Source organism: Alligator sinensis, unplaced genomic scaffold, assembly GCF_000455745.1.
Source record: "Alligator sinensis unplaced genomic scaffold, ASM45574v1 scaffold633_1, whole genome shotgun sequence".
Taxonomy (NCBI): Eukaryota; Metazoa; Chordata; order Crocodylia; family Alligatoridae; genus Alligator; species Alligator sinensis.
Window position 1 is genome coordinate 57,238 of NW_005842280.1, and position 20,659 is coordinate 77,896.

At 41.7% G+C, this 20,659-nt stretch overlaps 1 protein-coding gene across 6 annotated transcripts in view; it reads left to right on the plus strand.

Moving 5' to 3' along the window:
• Positions 1-20,659, plus strand: part of TRERF1 (transcriptional regulating factor 1) — a 103,428-nt gene that overhangs the window by 1,994 nt on the left and 80,775 nt on the right. For all 6 annotated transcript variants that reach the window (XM_014521965.2, XM_014521966.2, XM_006027969.3 and 3 more), the window contains exon 2: positions 3,137-3,187. The gene's annotated coding sequence lies outside the window, so the exon portion shown is untranslated. The remainder of the gene's footprint in view (positions 1-3,136; positions 3,188-20,659) is intronic.

A 20,659-nucleotide genomic window follows, 5' to 3' on the forward strand; every position in this document is an offset into this window, starting at 1 on the left:
AGTGCCCTCTGCCCCAATATACAAAAATAGCACTTTATTTTGAGCTATTATGCAACCACCTCTATATACACTACTCAAAAAACAAATCAAGACAAAAATTATTTTTTGAACTAAAATGTTATAGTAATGTTTGATTTTTAGTATGTGATTTGTTTTGTATCTATAAGTAGTTAACATTATATCATCTGAAAGATTTTACGTGTGGCCCTCAACAGCTCACCAAAATTTAAGTGGCCTGTTAGCTGAAATAATTGCCCGCCCCTCTTCTAGAATAACTGTAATCTTCTGATTAGTCAGTGCTGTATAGTCCATGCAAAAATTATAGAATATTTTAGTTGATCCTTATATTCTTTTAGAACCTGAATTCTTAATGAAGTAATAAATAAAATGTTTTGAAAGCATAACAGGTCAGTAATTGAACCATTTTAACTCACAAAATTTTAATGGGAGAGAGGGTACCTCTTAAATAATCAGTTCAATTTGGGATTATTGCAAGCATACAGTACGGGCAGGGCTATTAATCTGAGGTTGAAACCCGCATATTCAGTTACTTCTGCACTGGGGAAATGATAGTTTGCTGATTTAATATTCATGTTCATACTAGGAAAATAAATTATTCTATTCAGTCAGTTTTTAAGCTTTTATTAAACTAATCAGCTTCTGGTGCACTTCCATGAAAAAATAGTGGTGTGATTTGGGAATTGATCCCCAAAACCTAATCAATGTTTCAAAAAAATAAAAAAGTCTCAGCTTTTGGAATTGCAAACAATGAACGATTAGCAAAAGTTGTACTGGATAGGAACAAAGAAGAATAGTTTACTGTGTCAGAATCTGGTAGTGTCTGGTAAATGAGGTCCAGAACCGTGCATTCCACCACCTAGTGCTGTCCTGCCTGCGCTTCATTTTTGGTTTTGAGACTCCCTGACATCCACATCATTTTCATGCCATTTATCACTTCCCAGCAGATTTTTTTTTTTGAGGGGGAGGGGCAGAGTTTGTTTGTTTTGAGGTGGGGGAGGGTTTGCTTGAAATTTTTGGCTGGTGGAGTACATAATGTGAAGCAAATAACTGTATGCTTTGTGTACAGTAACATGTTCGGGGAGGGCAAATGCTTAGACTCTCAAAACCACAGGTTCAGATCTGTTAGAGTGAACTCTGGCTTCTAGATCATGTTCCATGTGGTTGCCTTTATGTGCAGATGCCTGTATAGGAGCTCAGAAATTGAAATACCTGTCTGCAGTGTATAGACACACAAGATCCACAGACACTTCTAAGAAGTAGAAGGCATTTGCCTTGGTGTGTAATCAGATCCTCCCATTTTTGTCAGCTGTCATTCCATGTACTTCATGCTGTTTGTATTCCATCCTCAACCTGATCAGTGTTTGCATTTCAGTTGTTGTGGATGCATATTGTTTAATGAATTGCATCCATGGGCAGATCTAGGATTTTGAAAAGTGGGATGCAGATGGTGTGGTGCATCATCATGTAGATCACAAAATGTTTTTCTTCTAGGGCTATTTTATTCAATTTAAGATCAAAGCGAAAACAAATGCAACTTTATTGTAATGTGCATTAATTTGCTATATCATACATTTTTATTGGAGAACAGAACGAACTAGGAAAATGATTTTAAAATGTTTCTTCAGTCTGGTAGTCTCAATTCAATTAAATGTACATCTTGGATTGATGAAATCAAGCTACTTCACTGAAAATTATTTCCACACTTAAAATAATATTCACCTGAGAAAAACAGTCTAGTTTGTAGGTGAAATAGAAGCTATGAACACCTATACACGAGTGTGGGGGCTGCTCCGTTACACTGGAATTCCAGTGCGCTGGTGCAGACCCAGTTAATCAAGTCTGTTAGAGCATAGTAGTTTCCACACGCACTCCAGCAGCCTCCTGCATCTCGTGTATCAATGTCCCTGTACGTAAAAATGGCGGCAGGGCACTTGAACTAAAGCTCGTCGTACTCGACAGATGTCTGCAATGGGCCTTATGATTTCCACATTCTGCTCAGAATTTTCATTCATTTTCTTAAACCCTTCCTCTCTCTTTGCTGGTCCCTAGAGACCTCTTCTTGATGCTTCTACATCCTCCTTTCCTCTGTGGCCCTTGGCTGGTGACTAAGAAGTAGGCATCTCTAGCCCCATGTCAAACAGTCGCCTGTTGGGAGCAGCCTTGCTTTCTTTTATGAGAGTCAGGGACAGGGTAGCCATCTTGCTAAGGGCAGCGTATGGCTCCAGTTCCATTGACAGTATGGGAGAAGGTGGTCATTTTGGATAAAGGCGAACTTCACAGGCCTGAAGGAATTAATCAAAAATTCATGAGAACTGTTGTACTTTTTTTTTTTTTAAACCAAGTTCTGTGAGCGTTGGTAAAGTTGCATTGATGTGGGTGCATGTCACACTTGCTACTTGCACTTTTCCTTTCCACTGACCAACTAGCTGTCATTTCATCCTCTTCGCTTTTCAGAACCCAAGGCCCTTGCAAATCTTAATTCTAATTCCACATTTTTCCTAGAAGACCCTGTTCAGCAAAATAGTCAGAAATATGAAATAATCATTTGTCTTCGGTGATGCACCACAAGCTGAAATAGTTCTATGACATTTTTGAAGGGATGGATAAGGATGTAACAGTACTCAGAACTTTCTGTATCTTTTTTCCATTACTGTGGGCCTGAGGAGTTGCAGCTCCAAGATTGCACATTGTGCCATGCCCAAATTAGATTGCTAATTAATACTTATAATTTGAAAAGTGGCACGTATTCTGTTTTAGTAATATGTTACTTTTTAAAGGCCATTATTTGATGATAACCTTCTGATTTTATAAATGTAGTAATCCTTTTTTGAGTCTTAGTGAAACCACTGCTTTAATGACCCAGAATTATAGGATTGATGAAGTGCTAATAACTTGTTACCGAACTGTTAAAGTTTCTAAGAATCATACTATTGACTAAAGTGAAACCAGGACTGAGATCTATTTGAGTTAATATCTTCTGTCTAAACAGGCCTGGCTTGTCACTTACTGTTTTATTATTTATTCTGTTAATTTTGAACCAATACAAAACTCTTAACTTTAACTGTGCTGTTCTAAATAATTTCCCTAAACACAAATATGTGTTTTGTCCTCACAGATACCAGCTCAGGAGGGCTTTGGAAAGTCAATTTCAGTCGGACAGCAGCAGGTAACTGAAGATTTTTTTCCCTACAATATGCAAAAAATATCTGATAAACCTGTAACTTCCATTGACTACAGTAAGAGCTTTTGGATGTTCAGCCTTATCAATAAAATAAACCACTTTAGTTTCAAAATATGAAATTACAGGTTTAAATTCAGACCATCAAGTTTGAAAAATTTAGCTTGTATAAGAAATGAGAAGTATCCTTTTGGACACGTGTAAGGAAACTGAAAGGGAATGCATTTTAATTTTAGTGGAAAGAAGGCATAGATGTGATCTGTCCCTTAAAAATTAGTAAAAGTCTTTAGAACATTTACTTAAGACATATGTTATGAAAGAGGAGTTTGTATGGTTCTGCTTTTAATGTAAAAAAGGAATACCCACTTCCCCTTCCAGTTATCACATTATTTTTCCCAGACTTGAATTTTATAAGTATTCTGGTTTATTAAATGGAATCAGGAATTGGAAACTTAAACTGTCATTTTTTGTCAACTTTAAGATTGTCGTCTTGGGTTTTATCAAAATGGCCATTTTATTGTGGATTCTATGGACCAACTGTATTGTAAACTATATTGAAGGTTTTATAAAATTCTGGGGGATGCAGGGATAAAGTTGTAAAGACCCTTTTCCAGTTTTTTGTTCTAAAGCATTCTGATGTGGATTTCCTTTCTGTGTTCGTTGAACACATGCAAGAGAGAGAGAGGTGGATTGGTTTAATGGATTGAAAATGGACCTGGAAGTTAGGAAGGCCTGCATTTTAACAGCAGCTCTGCTAGTGGCTACTGCTGTGGTCATGGGCTACTCCCTTCAGTTCCTTGAATTCATTTCCCTGTTAGTGAAATGGGGCTGATACCGCTTCTTTATTAATAGGGTGCCTCAGCATATCACAAGCATTAATTAGCTTAGTAATTTGCACAGTGCTTTGAATATGAATGATGCTGCTATTTAAATGTTATCAGCCCCTTTTATTAATATTTCTATATGGAGGCAGGGATCTTTTAATTTTTTCAGCAATATAGCTTTGTTTTCACTAGAAACTACTTCTCCAAAATCCTACAGATAACAAATACATTTCTCAAAACTGGTAAGCAGTCTTTAGCTGGATTCTTTTGTCCATGCGTTTTGAAGCAAATAATAACATGGGTTACTGAATCAGCATAGTAGAAGAACAGGTGTGTCATGCCCACCAGTCTTAAAAAGGGTTTTAGGTTTGGGGTTTTTTTTTTCCAGCGGCAGAGAGTACAAAGTTAAGTAAATGTACTCAACTTCCAAATAGTTTAACATAGGAGAATTCAGTTAACAACTTATCTTCTGTTCTGATAATGATGCTCTTAAGAATATGGACAGACAGACAAATTGTACAAAATCAAGAGGAGAGGACCTGTTATAAATTGGTTTCCATGGTAACTTTTTGTGTCCTGCTATGGCAAGGGGAGGCAACTTATTCCAAATTTGGCAAGACAGAAGTACTCATGTTTAGCTTTTACTTGCTGTGGATTCGGAGTAGATGCACCAAAAAGTTACTGTGGAAGTTCTGCTGTGTCTCCTTTTTACTATATAATTTGTTATAGTCTGTCCCTATCTTCAGAAAATGAGAAACCTGAGACAGTCATCTGATACAGATTCTAGCCTTACATTTCCAGAAAAAAATATATTGTATACGAAAATTCCTTATTACTCAAATAAAATACTGAAGCTAATAATTCCCTACTCCTAAGTTAAGTTCTTGATCCTTCAAGGGGTTGTGAGGAATCTTAGTGGAAGTTTCCTGATCACGGGCCCCAGTTCTCATGGGGAGACTTCAGTTACCAGACATCTGCTGGGAGGGTAATACAGCAGTGCACAGGCCATCCTGGAAGTTTTTGGAGAGGAGTGGGGACAGCTTCCCAGTGCAGGTGCTGGAGCGGCCAACTAGGGTCTGTGTTCTTCTTGACCTGCAGCTTATAAACAGGGAAGAATTGGTGGGGAATGTAGTAGTGGATGGCAACTTGGGCAGCAGTGACCACAAGATGACTGAGTTCAGGATCCTGAGGAAAGGAAGGAAGGAAAGCAGAGTAATGACCCTGGACTTCAGAAAAGCAGACTTTGACTCACTCAGGGAAATCATGGGCAGGAACCCCTGGGAAGCCAGTTTGAGGGGGGAGAGGAGTCCAGGAAAGCTGGCTGTACTTCAAAGAAGCCTTACTGAGAGTGCAGGAGCAAGCCATCCCAATGTGCAGGAAGACTAGCAAGTATGATGGAAAGACCAGCTTGGCTCAGCAGGGAACTCTTCAGTAAATTAAATCACAAAAAGGAAGCTTAGAAGAAGTGGAAACTTGGACAAATAACTAGGGAAGAATATAAGAGCATTGCTTGGGCATGCAGGGATGAAGTCGAGAAAGTCAAAGTGTGATTGGAGTTGCAGCTAGCAAGGCATGTGAAGGGTAACAAGAAGGGTTTCTACAAGTATGTCAGTAGCAAGAGGAGGATCAGGGAAAGTGTGGGTCCCTTACAGAATGGGGGAGGCAACCTAGTGACAGAGGATGCAGAAAAGGCTGAAGTGCTCAATGCCTTTTTTGCCTCAGTCTTTACAGACAAGGTCAGCTCCCAGACTGCTGCACTGGGCAGCATGGGTTGGGGAGGAGGTGAGCAGACCTCAGTGGTGAAAGAACACATTAGGGACTACTTAGAAAAGCTGGATGTGTAAAAGTCCATAAGGCTGGATGGGATGCACCTGAGAATGCTGAGGGAGCTGGCTGATGTGATTGTAGAGCCATTGGCCAACATCTTTGAAAACTCATGGTGATCAGGAGAGGTCCTGGATGATTGGAAAGTGGCAAACATAGTGCCCATATTTAAGAATGTGAAGAAGGAGGATCCAGGGAACTACAGACTAGTCAGCCTTACCTCAGTTCCCAGAAAAATCATGGACTAGATCCTCAAGGAATCCATTTCTAAGCACTTGGAGGAAGAGAAGAAGGTGATTAGGGACAGTCAGCAAGAATTCACCAGGGGCAAGTCATGCCTGACCAACCTGATTGCTTTCTGTGATGAGGTGACTGGCTCTGTGGATGTGGGGAGACTGGTGGATGTGGTGTACCTTGAGTTTAGCAAGCCTTTTGATACAGTCTCCCACAACATTCTCACAGGCAAGCTAAGGCAATATGGGCTGGATGAATGGGCTGTACGCTGTATAGAAAACTGGCTGGAGCATCGCGCTCAGAGTAGTAAGCAATGGCTCGATGTCTAGTTGGCAGCCAGTAGCAAGTGGAGTGCCTCAGGGGTCAGTCCTGGGGCTGGTTTTGTTCAATGTCTTCATCAATGACCTGGAAGATGCATAGAGTGCACCCTCAGCAAGTTTGCAGGTGACACCAAGCTAAGGGGAGTAGTAGATATGCTGGAGGGTAGGCTAGGATTCAGAGTCACCTAGACAAATTGGAGGATTAGGCCAAAAAAAAAAATCTCATGATGTTCAGCAAGGACAAATTCAATGCCCTGCACTTAGAACAGAACAATCCCATGCACCGGTACAGGCTGGGGGCTGACTGGCTGGGCAGCAGCTGTGCAGAAAAGGCCCTGGGGTTTACAGGAGACAATAAGCTGAATATGAGCCAGTAGTGTGCCCTTCTTGTAAAGAAAGATAATGGCATACTGGGCTGTATTTGTAGGTTTGTTGTCAGTAGGTCAAGGGAAGTGATTTATTCCCCTCTATTCACCACTGGTGAAGCCATGTCTGGAGTAGGGTGTTCAATTTTGGGGGGCCCCCCCACTATAGAAAAGATGAGGACAAATTGGGGAGAGTCCTGTGGCGGGCAGCAAAAATAGTTAGGGGGCTGGAACACATGACTTCCAAGGAAAGACTGAGAGAACTGGGCTTTTTTAGTCTAGAGAAGACAGAGGGGATTTAATAGCAAACTTCAACTACCTGAAGGGGGATTTGAAAGAGGATGGAGCTAGACTGTTCTCAGTGGTGGCAGATAACAAAACAAGGAGCAACCGTTTCAAGTTGCAGAAAGCTAAGTTCAGGTTAGATATTAGGAAGAGTTTTCTCACTAGGAGGGTAGTAAAACACTGGAACAGGTTACCTAGAGAGGTGGTGGAAGCTCCATCCTTGGAGGTTTTTAAAATCCAGCTAGACAGAGCTTTGGCTGGGATGATCTAGTTGGGGTGGTCCTGCTTTAAGCAGGGGATTAGACTAAATGACCTCCTGAGGTCCCTTCCAACCCTAACTTTCTATGCTGTACCATGTCAAAGACCTGGGATCTGTTTATCTGTGCCAGGCATTGTTCCAAGTGTTGTACAGAAAACTAGCATACAGTATATGTATCTTGCTTAGTGATACATTCTTTAAGAGCCTACCTACAAGCTATGTGAAAACAACTGTGGTTGTTTAGAGTCTGAAATGATAGGTTTTGGACTTTAAACAAGTCTATAGGAATCTTAATGTGACAGAGCTCTAAGTAGTTTAGCTGATTTTGTGGCCTATTGTGATCGCTAGGCATCTGCATAGAACTTGAAGGGAGCCTCAGCCAGTAATTTCTCCATTGGGTCCAAAATTTCTGTTTTGACTTGTAGCTCCATTTTTTTACAAGGATAACCAGTCTTGATACAAAGCCTGCTGCTTCATGGGATGCCACACTTTCTGACCACTGTTCACAGGACATACTCTGTCTCACAGTTAGGCTCCAAAACCTTTGCAAGGGTAGCAGCAAAACTGTAATTTCTGTGCTTTAAGTACTTCTTGATATAAGTTTCTGTAAATAAATAAAGTGTTGTCACATCACAAGCCTTATTAAGATTCTCAGCAGCTCACTTAATGCTTCAGGCACAAGCATCAGTACTTGGCCAATACCAACAGTTCGGAGAGGGTTAACATAGGATTTTGCCCCTGCAGTTTGCTCAGCCATACACAGGAAGCAGCCATCATGGCATGCACAGTGTGTCTAGGAGTCAGGGTTGGCAACACAATATTTATTTTTATTTTTTTAACTGACAATGTGCAAGCTCTTTACAGACAGCCAAACTTTTTTTTATTGAAATATTTTTACTGATGTATGTTTTGTATAATGTATAATAACTCTTCTGCCAGGCCCTACCCTGCTGCCAGGCCCCAGTTAGAAGGACTGGGTTCAAGTTTAGGAGTTAACACCAACTACAGTAAAAGAAAAAAAAGTAAAATGTTGGTTGTCAGTAAAAATGTTTGCAACAAAAAAATAAATATTTTTCACTTGGCAACCCTACTGGACTGAATTGATGGTTTTACATTGTGCTGCCCACCACTCCTGCCAGGGCTGCTTCCCTCCTTACCCCCACACCCTTATGCTCCTGACTTCATTCTGTACCATGCTTCATCTCCCCCACCGCCATCCTAGCATGGACCCCCAAGGAAGCCTACCTGTGACCTAGTAGTATTACAAGCACCTAGCCTGGGATGCAGTAGCAGCATATGGTCACCAGATAGCGCTTCTGTGTTTTGTCAGAGCTTCAATCAAGTTGTGGTTGCTTAATGTTTTTAGTGATGGCTAAAGCTTTTTACAGACTTTACTGACAGTCATTTTTAGCCCAACTTCTTTTATTTTTACTGACAATCAGTAAATTTACTGATAGTTGGTAATCCTGCCAGGTGTGCTGCTTTTCCTGTGGAAAGAAAACAGCTTCTCTGCTTAAGGTGTGCAGCCTCATGGGGGGGGTGGGAAGGGAAGGGAAGGGAAGGTGTGCATTGTCTCCATCTGTCTCTCTTGCATACACGATTATCTTAACATTAGAGGAAGTAAAGGAATAAGTCCTCTATTTGGAGTAGAATGTGATAAGGTTTGTAGTGGTTTTAGCGCTTGGAAGTGTTCATTTAATAGTTTAGGCCAAGCCCCAAAGAAAGTTTTGTCTCAACTTCTAGAGGGGTTCTGTTGCTCCAGAGCAGGTGTGTCAAACATGGTCTGCAGAGCTGCCCTATCCAGCCCAACAGGCTACTGGAAGTGGCTTGACATGGAATCCATAGCCTTTGGACCTCGGTGGATGTGGCTGTCAGCAGCACGAGGATGAGTGAGGACTGATACAACCCTCACGGCCTTTGACTACTTTGGTTTTTGGTACTACCGTGGCCCCACTACGGTCCTGGTCTAGAGCCCTGCCACTGCCACCACTTGCCTCATGCCAGACCCAGAGCTGCCACTCCATGTTTAAGCTGAAGCTGCTGCTGTAGTTATAAGCCAGCCCGCAAGGAGGCCTGCAGTCCAGAGGAATGAAATTTCTGACTCCTGTCTTCATCCTGGAAGTTTAGACAGTCTCTTGGATAGCCTGATGTCAAGTCACGAAGTACCTGGAAGATAAGTATTGAGACCTTGAACATGATCCGTTATTATATGTGAAGGCAGTATAGAGAGCAAAGAACAGATTTTTGTGGCAGCTTGTATTGGTGAAGAAGTGAGCTGCAATGTTGTTTTGTAGTTGGAGTTTTCTAAGTGCTGAAGGCTTTGTGAACATCTATATTGCATTGATGTAGTTCAGCTGAGTACTGATAGGAAGAGTTGGCCTCAGTCTGTTTATGCTAGGGCTGAACAGAATTTCCTAGTTAACCAGAAATAATACTGTATTTTCTTGCATGCAGCATACCCCCTAAATATACATACCTTGTTTTTTTGAAAGGCAGAATGAAGAAAAAAGATTTTTCTAGAGTTATGGTGGCATAGAGTAGGGACAGAGTCTCATTTTCAGCTAACTTGCCCTCTTTTTCCTGAATAACTAAAACTGAATCCCTACCTGCTTCTGAAGACTGGTCCCTACGGATTTTAAAATAGCTAAAGAGTTGAGCTAAAGAGGCTGTGAAGCAGAGAGACCAGGAACAGCTAGCAGACAGCAAAATTGCCCTAAGAAAGGTAAGCTTGATAAGTGGAACATCAAGATGATTAAAAAAGGAGAGACAATAGCTAACACCTGTGGAGTGAAGACCAATAAGCCATTAAGTTAACGGACTCCCTCAGCTCCCTGAAGAGTAATACCAGAGCTGCACTTTGGAGAAAGAATCAAGCCAGGGTGCTTCCAACCCTGGGCAGAAAATCAGCTTAAATCAGCTTGGGAATCCTACTTAATACATGAACCCAAATTTGGGGGGGGCTGAGTTTGGGGGGGAATGTTGTATGTGAGCGAGTATGGTATTTGAGAGCTTGTAAATAATGGAATGAGTTGGTCAACTGTAGGTATGTACTTTTAGCCAAAGGAGTCTTCACTATGGCTACACATTCTTAAAAAATACTTTAGTGTGCCCAGCAGCAATACCTCTGTCTTGCTTTGATTCAGTTTCAGCCAGCTGTACTTTAGCCCTGAATCCTTGAGCTGACCTTGCCCAACCATTCAGCCATAAGGCTGCCTGGTTAGGAAGTCACTTTGTATTTAATTAACTAAATCGGGGCAGGCAATTATTTTGGGTGGCGGGCCGCTTACCCAGTTTTGCCAAGCTGTCGAGGGCCCCATGGGTAGCCCTGCCCCTTGACAGGTGCCCCGCCTCCTGGTCACCATCTTGCGACCAATGTCTTGGGACCAATGTCCCAGGGCCAGCACCAGTGGGGACCAGAGCAGGACTCAGGCTGGCAGGGGTCTGTGGAGCTGGGCTGGATTGTATCAGCAGGGAGACGGGGAGCTGGCTCAGCTCCATAGAGCCCCTACCTGCCAGGACTCTGTACCCTTGCTGCCCTGCTGGTGCTGGCCCTGTGTTCCTGTGCCTGCTCACTCCCAGTGCCCCCCAGCCCCATGGTACAGGCGGGGAGCAGCGCACAGCCCTGACCCCCTGTTTGCTGGCAGGGAAGGAGCTGGTATGGAACGCAGGGAAAAGCGGCCCCTTGGGCCTGGGTCCTGTCATCTTTGACAGGAACCAAGGGCAGATAAATTTTAATTTTCAAAATGTTTTTAGGGGCCCCATGGGCCGGATAGAATGGCCTCATGGGCCGGATTTGGCCCACGGGCTGGGTTTTGCCCACTCCTGAACTAAATAGGTGGAGTTTCTTAAGTGTCGCACTCCAAGGCAGATTTTCCTGACTTCTGATCACTTTTGTAATTTTTCCAATTTTAACACCCTTTTTTAAAGGGAAATCCCCTGAAACTGGGTTACATTGCTTCAGTTATGGTTTTGCTAACACTGTATGCACAGGAAATACTCCATTCTTAATGGTATATATTATTCGCTTCCTCATTCACCCAAGCATCACATTTGTCCTTTTGGCTCATGTTGAGATAATAGATAGTACAGTTCTCTAGCTATCTACCATTACCCCAAGTCCTTTTCAGTGTTGGTGAATTTTAGGATACAGTCATTGTATGACTTTGAATTTGGTTGTGCCAAGACCAGTGCTGTTCTTCAGATAAGACGATTTAACAAGAGATCCAAATAGATGTTTATTTGTTTCCCATGCCATCGCTATATGCAATTTTTAATATGCAGTTTTTTTTCAAGATGTTCTTCCAAAACGTTGGTGAAGAGTATTGAATAAGATTGGACTGCAAATAAAATCCCTTTGGGATGCCACAAAGAAATAAAAAGAAGCATGTCCCTCCTTCTTGCATCTCTCAAGGTTTTTTAACAACCTTTTGCAGCTGCAGGATGTTGGCTGCCATGGTCCTGCTTTACCTGTGGCAGATTAGGGTGTTATGACTTGTGGGTGTGTCAGGGTTGAGTGTGTACTTTTGCTTATAGGTTAGACAATGGATTTGTATAACGTGGTTTGGATAGGAATGATTTTTGACTCAGGCAAGGGGGTTGGACTACTCTGAAGGTCCCTTCCAGCTCTACTTCTCTAGGATTCTGTTTCTAGGATTCATAGGAGGGAAGATGGGAGTTTGGATCCCTAACATGTATAGGTAAGGTAGTTTGGGTTTCTTGCTTAACTATCTAGACTTTCCAACACGTAGGTTTCTTGCAAGTTTAACCATACCTCTGAATTTCTTGACTTTTTACTAACTTGTTTTTGTTAACGTTAGCATTCTTTTAAGCGATTTTATTAAGCTTCACTTTTAACAATTTTTTTTTATCTAGGTGTAAATAATAAACTTGTACTAGAAGTGCTGTCCACTGGGAATCATATAATTCCTTAGCCCAAAGATTTTTTTATTTTTTTTAAACCAAAGCTATATCTTTCAACAAGCCTCACATTTTTGCTCTTCAATAAGGAATATGGCTTCGTTTAACCTCGGGTCTTTTTTTTTTTTTAGTAGTAGTAAGGAGCTCATAAGCTGTTCAAACTTGTTCTGCTGCTGTAAGGTGTGCAAACAGGTTTTTTCTCCTTCACAGTTAATCAGAAATGAAAACTAGTTGGTATAGTGTTGTTTGCTGCCTGGTTTTACATACAGGGCTGAATCTTATCATGTGGCATGCTCATTATTCTTTGAATGTTTACCAGTGTTTTTCACTGTAGTATTGAAGTGCATTGTAAAGTCTAAAATGTTTTTATTTCACTATGTCCTGGTGAAGTATGGAATTAATATCCTTAGTTTACAAATGTGCAAATTTAAGCACACACAGAGGTTGAGTGACCTGCTTAGAGCAATCCAGTGTACCGCTGAAATCTGCTTTAACTCCAATTTATTTTTCAGTAGAAGTTCTACAGTTTTGCAGACTTGTGCTTCAGTTGTTGCTGTTGTTTGTTTTTTTTAATATCTACAGAAAGCCAGTGGTTCTCTTTGACCATGTCTCTTTTTTAAAAAAAAATTGAGCGTGGGTATTATTATAGAGATTTGTTAAAAATTTTATATATTTTTCTTTTAAGAGAAGAAACAAATATACGCTGTTCCTTAACTCAAGCGCTACTGGAAAAAAAAATGTAAACTTGCTTGTCTCCATTACCACTCTTAAATTTCTTTTAAATTTGTCCACTACCCAACTTTGGGGGGGCGGGGCAGAAGAGGGGAAGTAGTCCCCTTTCATTTTCTTCCCAGCTTTTTTTCTTTTGGGTTTTAACTTGAGAGATCAACTCTTTCTGCAGTTTGTGGGAAGGGCTAACAAAGCTTTCTCTGAAATCTAAGGACCCACCACTACCATTTGGCAAAAGTAGCACATCTTGCCACAGTGATATCTGAATATCTTCAGATAGCTTTAACTGTCAAGTGCAAAATACCTAAACAAAAGTTTGGAAAGCGCCTCTCTGGTGTAATATGTAACCCAGTCCTGTGTAATTTCCTGGATGGACTGTATCACCTAGAATACATCCCATTACGCCAGGTTATGATGTAGTGGGTGCAGTAGAACATTGCGAGGAGCTTGTGTTATCTCCATGGCAATGCAGAAATGCATGTTCTGTGTATCAGTTACCCAGAGGAGTAACTGAACTGCTCTGGAGTTCAGGTGTGAGGGTGGAGCCATATTCAGAGCTACAGAATGAAGAACACTCTCTGGCATGGTGTTGGGGAATGAAAAGGGTAAGTTGGGATATTCTGAGTATCTTAAAGGCTGCAGTCAAACTGTATTTCACTGCTTTAACACAGCTCAAGAGACTGAAGGAGGTGGACATTGGAGATTTCTTCAGTATTTCAGTTGGAGGCTTTTGGTAAGACCTATTTCAGAATTAAACTTGGATCAGAATAGTGATAATGAGTAGCGCTTTGTGCAGGGAAACTAGTGGACAGGGGTGATTGAACCTAGGAACTTTGATAAAAGAATTTTGCCATGAGCCTTTTTACTTGAACTAAAGAAGGTTAGATTTCCAGATGTGACTATTTCACCTGTAAGAGTATGTTCGTAGTTACTGATTCCTATTACTAGAATAAAATATTGTTACACCCATTCAGCTTGAATATTGTATAAGAGCAAGTGACCTGTTGGGTTTTTTGGGGGGGGGGAGGGGGGGGTTGTGATTAAGGGGGTGGATAGACACAATAGTTATTCACATGGAGGGAGGGGTGGGGAGAGCGATTTCATTTGGATCCTCTGTAATGGTTTTGTCTGTCCACTATATCCCAAGGTAACTGCAAAACAACCAGCAATAATTTACTATTTGTTTCATTCACCAGTATATTCTTGTGTTTTAGCTTAACTTACTGCAGGATAGAAGTGGCCTTATGAAATAGTTACAGTGGCTCACCCGATACACAGGGACTCGGACACAAGTCATTCCTGGCCCCTTAAATTGGTATAATTAGCTGTCTGGCCAGCTATTCCTGGAGAGCCCTTATTTGAAATGTTCTTGTATATTCAGAGTGTTTCTCCTTGTGGGATAAAGCATTCTTCTTCTGGTTCATAATCATCTCTTCTGTTGTGCTTTTTATGTTAGTTCACTTAAAATTTGTGCATATTAGTGCATAGAATGTTCCTTCATGAAAAGAAACACGAAGGATCATCATGTAAGGAGGAAGGACCTTCTCACTTGCAGCACATCACAGTGATCATGGGAAAGGATCAGGAGATCAGCTTTTCCCAGAAAAATGGAGGGGAGAGGTTGTATAAAAAATGGGGGGCTAGTATTGCTTTCATTTAAAGGGGTTAAATTCACTTTCCTATGGTTTCACTTGCTATGTGACTGAGCATCTAGTAACAAAATGGCTAACAAGGTTCTGAAGGTTGCTACTAGTAAGCATGTTCTCTGCCTATCTTATTTCCTTAGCAGAAGAACAAACTTCCTGTAGTGATTAAATTAGCAATGTGAAGAAATTCTGGGATAGAGCAGGATGACTGGGAAGTCCTGCCAGAGGGTTTTATAAACTTTTGTGTGGTAAGGTAATACTGGAAGAATCAGTTTTTGCTTAGTTATAAGGGTGGGGTGGAAAGCACTTAGATTTGGTCCACCTTTTGTAATGAATTGTTTACAGAGCAGGAGTGCAGGTGCCTCAGGACACTCAAAGAAATCTTTCCAGCTCGGCCAGTGACTGTGGATAACTCATTTAAGTTGTCTGTGTCTTAGTTTCTCTCTCTCTAAAATAGATGTCATACCCTAGAAGGGCATGGTAAGGAGGCAAAATGAACATTTTAAAAGCATTTGGTGATCTACTGTTGGAAAGCGTTTTGTAACATGCAAGGTAGTTTTAGTATTAATACTAAATAATGCCTCTCTCAGTTGAGAATCTAAATGGAATGTATATCCGGAGTTGGATACCTTTGCATACTACTTAGAGGATCATTTAAAAAAGGGTGGAGAGTGTAGAAAGAGAAAAGAGGAGTGAAATCAGAAATATCTTCTGGTTGAGTCATAGGAATCCAGTAACAGAGGAAAGAAACTCAATTTCTGTCAGAGATAAGTTGTTGCAGAAGTTGCCTCACTTCTTGAAGTCCATTTTGTAGATCTCTTTGAGTTTTATTTGAGTGCTGTAAAAGGGAACAGAATGTTTACCAATATAGAATAATACATCATAGAGGAAGCTGCTGCTGAAGCTTTATTTGAAGAAAACGTAACAAACCAGGAACTGCTATAGTCCTGTTCTTAAATAGGAAATACGTGAAACCACAAAATGCAGAGCAATGCTGTGCCTGACTAGAACCCATAAAAAATACAGTATTAAAAGTGACATGAGATAAAAGGATGATATTCCAGGTCTTTCATCCATAAAATTGACCCACTTTAATAGAAATGCTATTGGGATAAACTTCTGGCAAATCCATTAACGCATTTCTTTGTTTTGGGACCAAATCTGCCAAAGTCTGAAAATGTAACCAAAAAGCCAATGTGTGACTTCCTTGCAGGGTAACTATGAAAAAAACTGTAAGCTGCAGATAGGCTTTCTGGTTACTCTTTCAAATGATCTGATCTACCTCACTTGGTTTATTAATAGATTTTTTTTTCCAGTACAGTGATGACCTGGTTAACTAATTCTGGACTGCTCACTTTGTATATTTGCTACTTGGGACTATATTCACTGGGCTTATAAAACTAGCCCAGTAATATAAAAAAAAAATAATAATTATAGGCTGTTCAGTAATCTTGACAATCCAAGAATGTTTTAGAAACAAAGGAACATTCCACTTGATTGGAAGAATTGCAGGATCCCTTCCAAGTGATCCAAACATAATTAAAAAATGGTTGCTTTTGTAAATTGCTGTGTGTTAACTACTAAAAGAAGCCACCCAAAATAGATCTGGGGAACTATGGCTAATTTTAGTGACTTGTTAGCAAATTTGTGCTGGTTTCATCTTAAACTTGTTTGTTTGTGTGTAAACTTGTAATGTAGATTAACTTAGTTTACCCCTTGCTTAAATATTTATAGTTTGCAATAGTATAGAGAAAGAAAAACTTTTAAGTAAGGATTAATTTGGTTAAGGTGAATCTTCATTGGGGATATACATTGGCTAAACTAAATTGAGTAGGACTGGAATGAACAAACATCCTTGTGTCATTGGACTTTAGTTCCCTGCTACCGTAGGCAACTATGATATACAATTTCTTTCTGGAATTGATTAACCTCCATTTTACAAGTAGCTAGATTTTTGTTGTCCAACTTTTCTTCTTAGGAGACTGTTCCAGAGTCTCCTTGTTGTAATGACTCTGTTTTTGTAGTGTGAATGTAGCCAATGCTTCAGTTGCGCATGCAAGTCAAGTTGGCTTGGGTATGAACGCTGTTACGTAATCAAAGGATTAGATTGAAAAAGCCATGTAGTACACTCGGAAGGGGTAGTTTTGATCTTCCGTTAAGTGCGGTGGTCAAGTGCGGTGGTTAAGTGCGGTTAAATCAGTGGTCACCAGTCAGTGGGTCTTGATCCACTGGTAGATTTTGAAGCCTCTTGCGGTAGATCTCAGAGCCCCTTGGAGTCAATCTGAGGCAGGGGAGGGCTGAGTGTCCTCATGCGTGGATGCGCATGTCTCAGCCCAGCAGGTCAGTCTGTGGGGGAGGGGAGGGAAGGGGGCTAGATCAAGGGCCCTGCAGTGAGGGACAGTGCTACAAAGGCAGGAACAGGGATAAGTTGAGTGGGGCACAACGGCTGGGTGGGATTTACCTGCTGGGAAGGTGCGCCCCCAAATAATTTTTTCTGCCTCGATCTGCCTCCCCCTCCACAGACTTACCTGCTGGGTGGGGGGAGGGGAGTGGCATTACATGGTAGATCTTGGGTTGCTTTTAAATGCCACAGGTGATCTCTTACTTTAAAAGGTTGGTGACCACTGATTTAAATTAACATTTCTGGGATCCATATTTGTTGTCTTTTATTGTGGGGGTTCTCAACCTTTTTGTTACTGGGGCCCCCTCCTAGCATGCTATAAAAACTCCATGGCCCACCTGTGCTGCACCCTGCTCAGCAGAGGACTAGCCTGGCTCCCCAGCCTGGGGTGCAGTGGGTGGGGCTCGGCATCAGAGAGCCCCAGGGCCCTACTCAGTTGAGCAGCAGCAACAGTGTGGAGCTTTGCCCGCCTGCATGCAGCATCACTCAGGATGCAGGACGACCTCCTTCCTTGGGACTTGCCTCAGCCTCAGGAGCTGAGGTGACTCTTCCCTGGGCTGGGCTGGGGACCCCGGGAAACCTGCTCATGGCTCCTGGTTGAGAACCGCTGTTTTACTGGATCAAGGTCAACTCTGATTTCAAAGAACTCCCCCCCATAATGTTCTTAACATTAATCCTGCAAAGTAAACCTGGGATTTGAGTTCTATTTGGGTCCACATCACCCGTATGTGGTCAAAACATATTTTAGGTCAGGGCTGTCTAACTGGTGGTTCACAGAGCCCCATGTGGCCCTTGAAGGGCTAAGGCTGAGCCTTCAGGTTCCTGACCAGCCACCCTATTCCCCCACCCCGCAGCCCTGCTGCCATTAGATTCTCTGGGCTCCCCCTGCCCCCTCAGGCTTTCCCTTTCTGCCTCTGCCACATGGTAGGGAAGAGCCTGCATGGTGTGCAGCCTGGGGGCCCATGGCCCACGGGTCTGCTCAGAAGTTGGACAGTCCTGCTTTAGTTGATGCTCAAGCAGTGTAGAACCCAATTTATTTGCTTGTATTAGCTCCACAGTGGCAATATATAGAAATGAAAACCTGTTTTCATTCTCATAGTGTTTTCAGCCTGTTACTGGTTGAAACAATTAAGGTCACTTAAAATTGGGTTATAAAGGAAATACCAGCAGAGAATGCCATATTAGTAACTCTTGGCAAAAAAACAAAATGCTGGGAGGAAATTGAGGCATTTTCAAGTGTCAGGCAGCAAGCTTAGAACTATCTGCTAGTGTTTTGAGTAGCTACTTGCCCTTTTTAATTACAGTAAAGGCACAAGGTAAGGCTAGCTCTAATCATGCGTTGTTCTGGTGAATCATTCTTGGCAACCCTTTTCCAGTGGTTGTGCTGAGCACTGTTTTGGTGTCTGTTGTGATGCTGGCTGCTTCCTAGCAAAACTAGGGCAGATTCTGAATGTTTTGCAGCTGGGTTTTGTGAGGATATGTAAAACCAAAAATGTTACTACTGTATTTAAGAGCAGTGTTGATTATATGTCCTGTCAGGGTAAGGAATTTTAGCTATAACATTGATTTTTTTTTTTCCCCCTTCAACTTTTTAAAATCCTTGTTGAGGACAGAAAAAATAGTAGAGAGAAATTATTTTAAAAAATAAAAAATGCAGGAATATGCTGGTTGGAATGAACATTTCATCCCCCCCTGTTAAAATAGTAATTTAAAATTAAATCCACCTTTGGATATCCTGGATCATTTTATTTTCTGTGCATTGTTTTAAGTTCTTTTGGGCAGAAACTTTTTGGATTTTGGGGGTTTTTTTTGGTATTTTGTATATCGTACAATAATTAACACATTATGGGACTAAAATATATTAACATTGACAACCCTATTTAGTTAAAAGAAATGACTTACACTTTACCTGTTAGCTGTCTTGCCCAAATGTGTTGAAACTACAAGCAGAGAAGGTTCTTTGGGTGAATCTGATATCTTTTATTAGACCAACTTAACAAATATCAGATTCACCCAAAGAACCTTGTCTGCCTATATCCTTAGACCAACACGGCTACAACCTACACCATTGAAACTACAATGCACATTTTTACAGGAAATGTATGGGGGTTTTTTTTACTAGTGGAAGCAGGAGTGTGATAGATTACAGCATAGAGCAAAAGTCTTTTACAGATAAATGAAGTTTAACTTGGTTAACATCTTTTCTAGTCAAAATACTCCCTCATTTACAAAGGTTTCATGATTTCTCACACAACTATTTACGTAATTTTTCCAGACTACACATATTATGATATATGCAAAGGCGTGTTACCATGTTAAGTAAGCCAGTAACCAGAATGATAATTGAGATGTTGCTTTTATTAGGTGCTAAAAACTCAGTCTTCACTTAAGAAAGCTTCTTGTGTTTTAAAAATGCATGAGACTATAAATGGAAGAAGTGACATCAATGAATTATAGTTGGGTAATGCAGACATGATGCCAGTCTAATATAGGACAATATAGATCATGGGTGCTCAACCTCCAGCCTATGCAGCCATGGCATCTGGCCCACAGGGCTCCAAGTGGGTTTGGAAATATGGTGGTTGGGGAGCAATGGCAATTAATACTGCTGCCTTCCCCTGCTGCCAGAAAACATGGTAGGCTGGATTCAGGCCCTGCTCCCTTCCCCTGTGCAGCCAGATTAGGCCAGGCCACATCCCCTTCTCTCATGGGGCAGGGCCCCCCCACCCCTCCATGCAGCTGGATCAGGGGTGGACCATAATCTCTTCCCCCTCCAAGGCTGGGTCAGTGCTGGGCCACACTCCTTTCCCCTCACACAGCTGGATTGCGGCTGGGTCATACCCCCTCCCCTACCTTGCAGGGCTGGGGCAAGTTCCCTTCCCCCTTGTGGATTGAAGTGAGTCCAGGCTGTCCCTCTCTGTGCAGCTGGATGGGACCCTGCCTCGCATCCTGGGCCATGGATAGCGACTGCTGGCCAGATTTGGCTTGTAGAAGGACCAGGTGCCATCCATCTGGCCTACCAGGCAAAAAGCACCACTGCTGTAGACAATGATGCCAGTCAAATATAGGCTATAAAGACAACAATGTCTTTAGCTTTCTGTATCAATTATCTGCATTTCCTAACTGATTTCAGTTAAGCGGTGTCAATTGTTCCAATTATTATGTGTGTTTCATTATTTTTAAAACAGCATCTGAACATCCACTTAATAGAGGAAGTGAAGGGATGGGATTCTCCTATTATGACTGAGAGAGGACATGGGCAGTCTAATATAGGATAATATTAAATATCTTTCAGTGATTTGGGAAAAAATGTTATCATTGCATTTGCAGCTGACAAAAGCTGATGGAGTGATGTGTTATGGTGAGAGGTCACTTGCACATGTCAGTTTGGATCTTGGGTTCTGGTACGGTTGTCTCAACATTATCTGTTTTAATGCATTCAGATGCAAGAGCATAAGTAGGAGTATACCTAACTCGAGAAGGTGGCTGGCCAGTTTCCCAAGCAGATCCCAGGGGTGGCTGCCATTTTTGCGGGCTGAGCATGGCAGGGGGCTCCCCCATGTCTCTGGCCAAGAGGCCTCAGTGGCCCCATCCCTTGCCACTGATTGGTGGAGAGGGATGGGGCTGTATGACAGGCAGCCCTCTCAGCTCCCCCC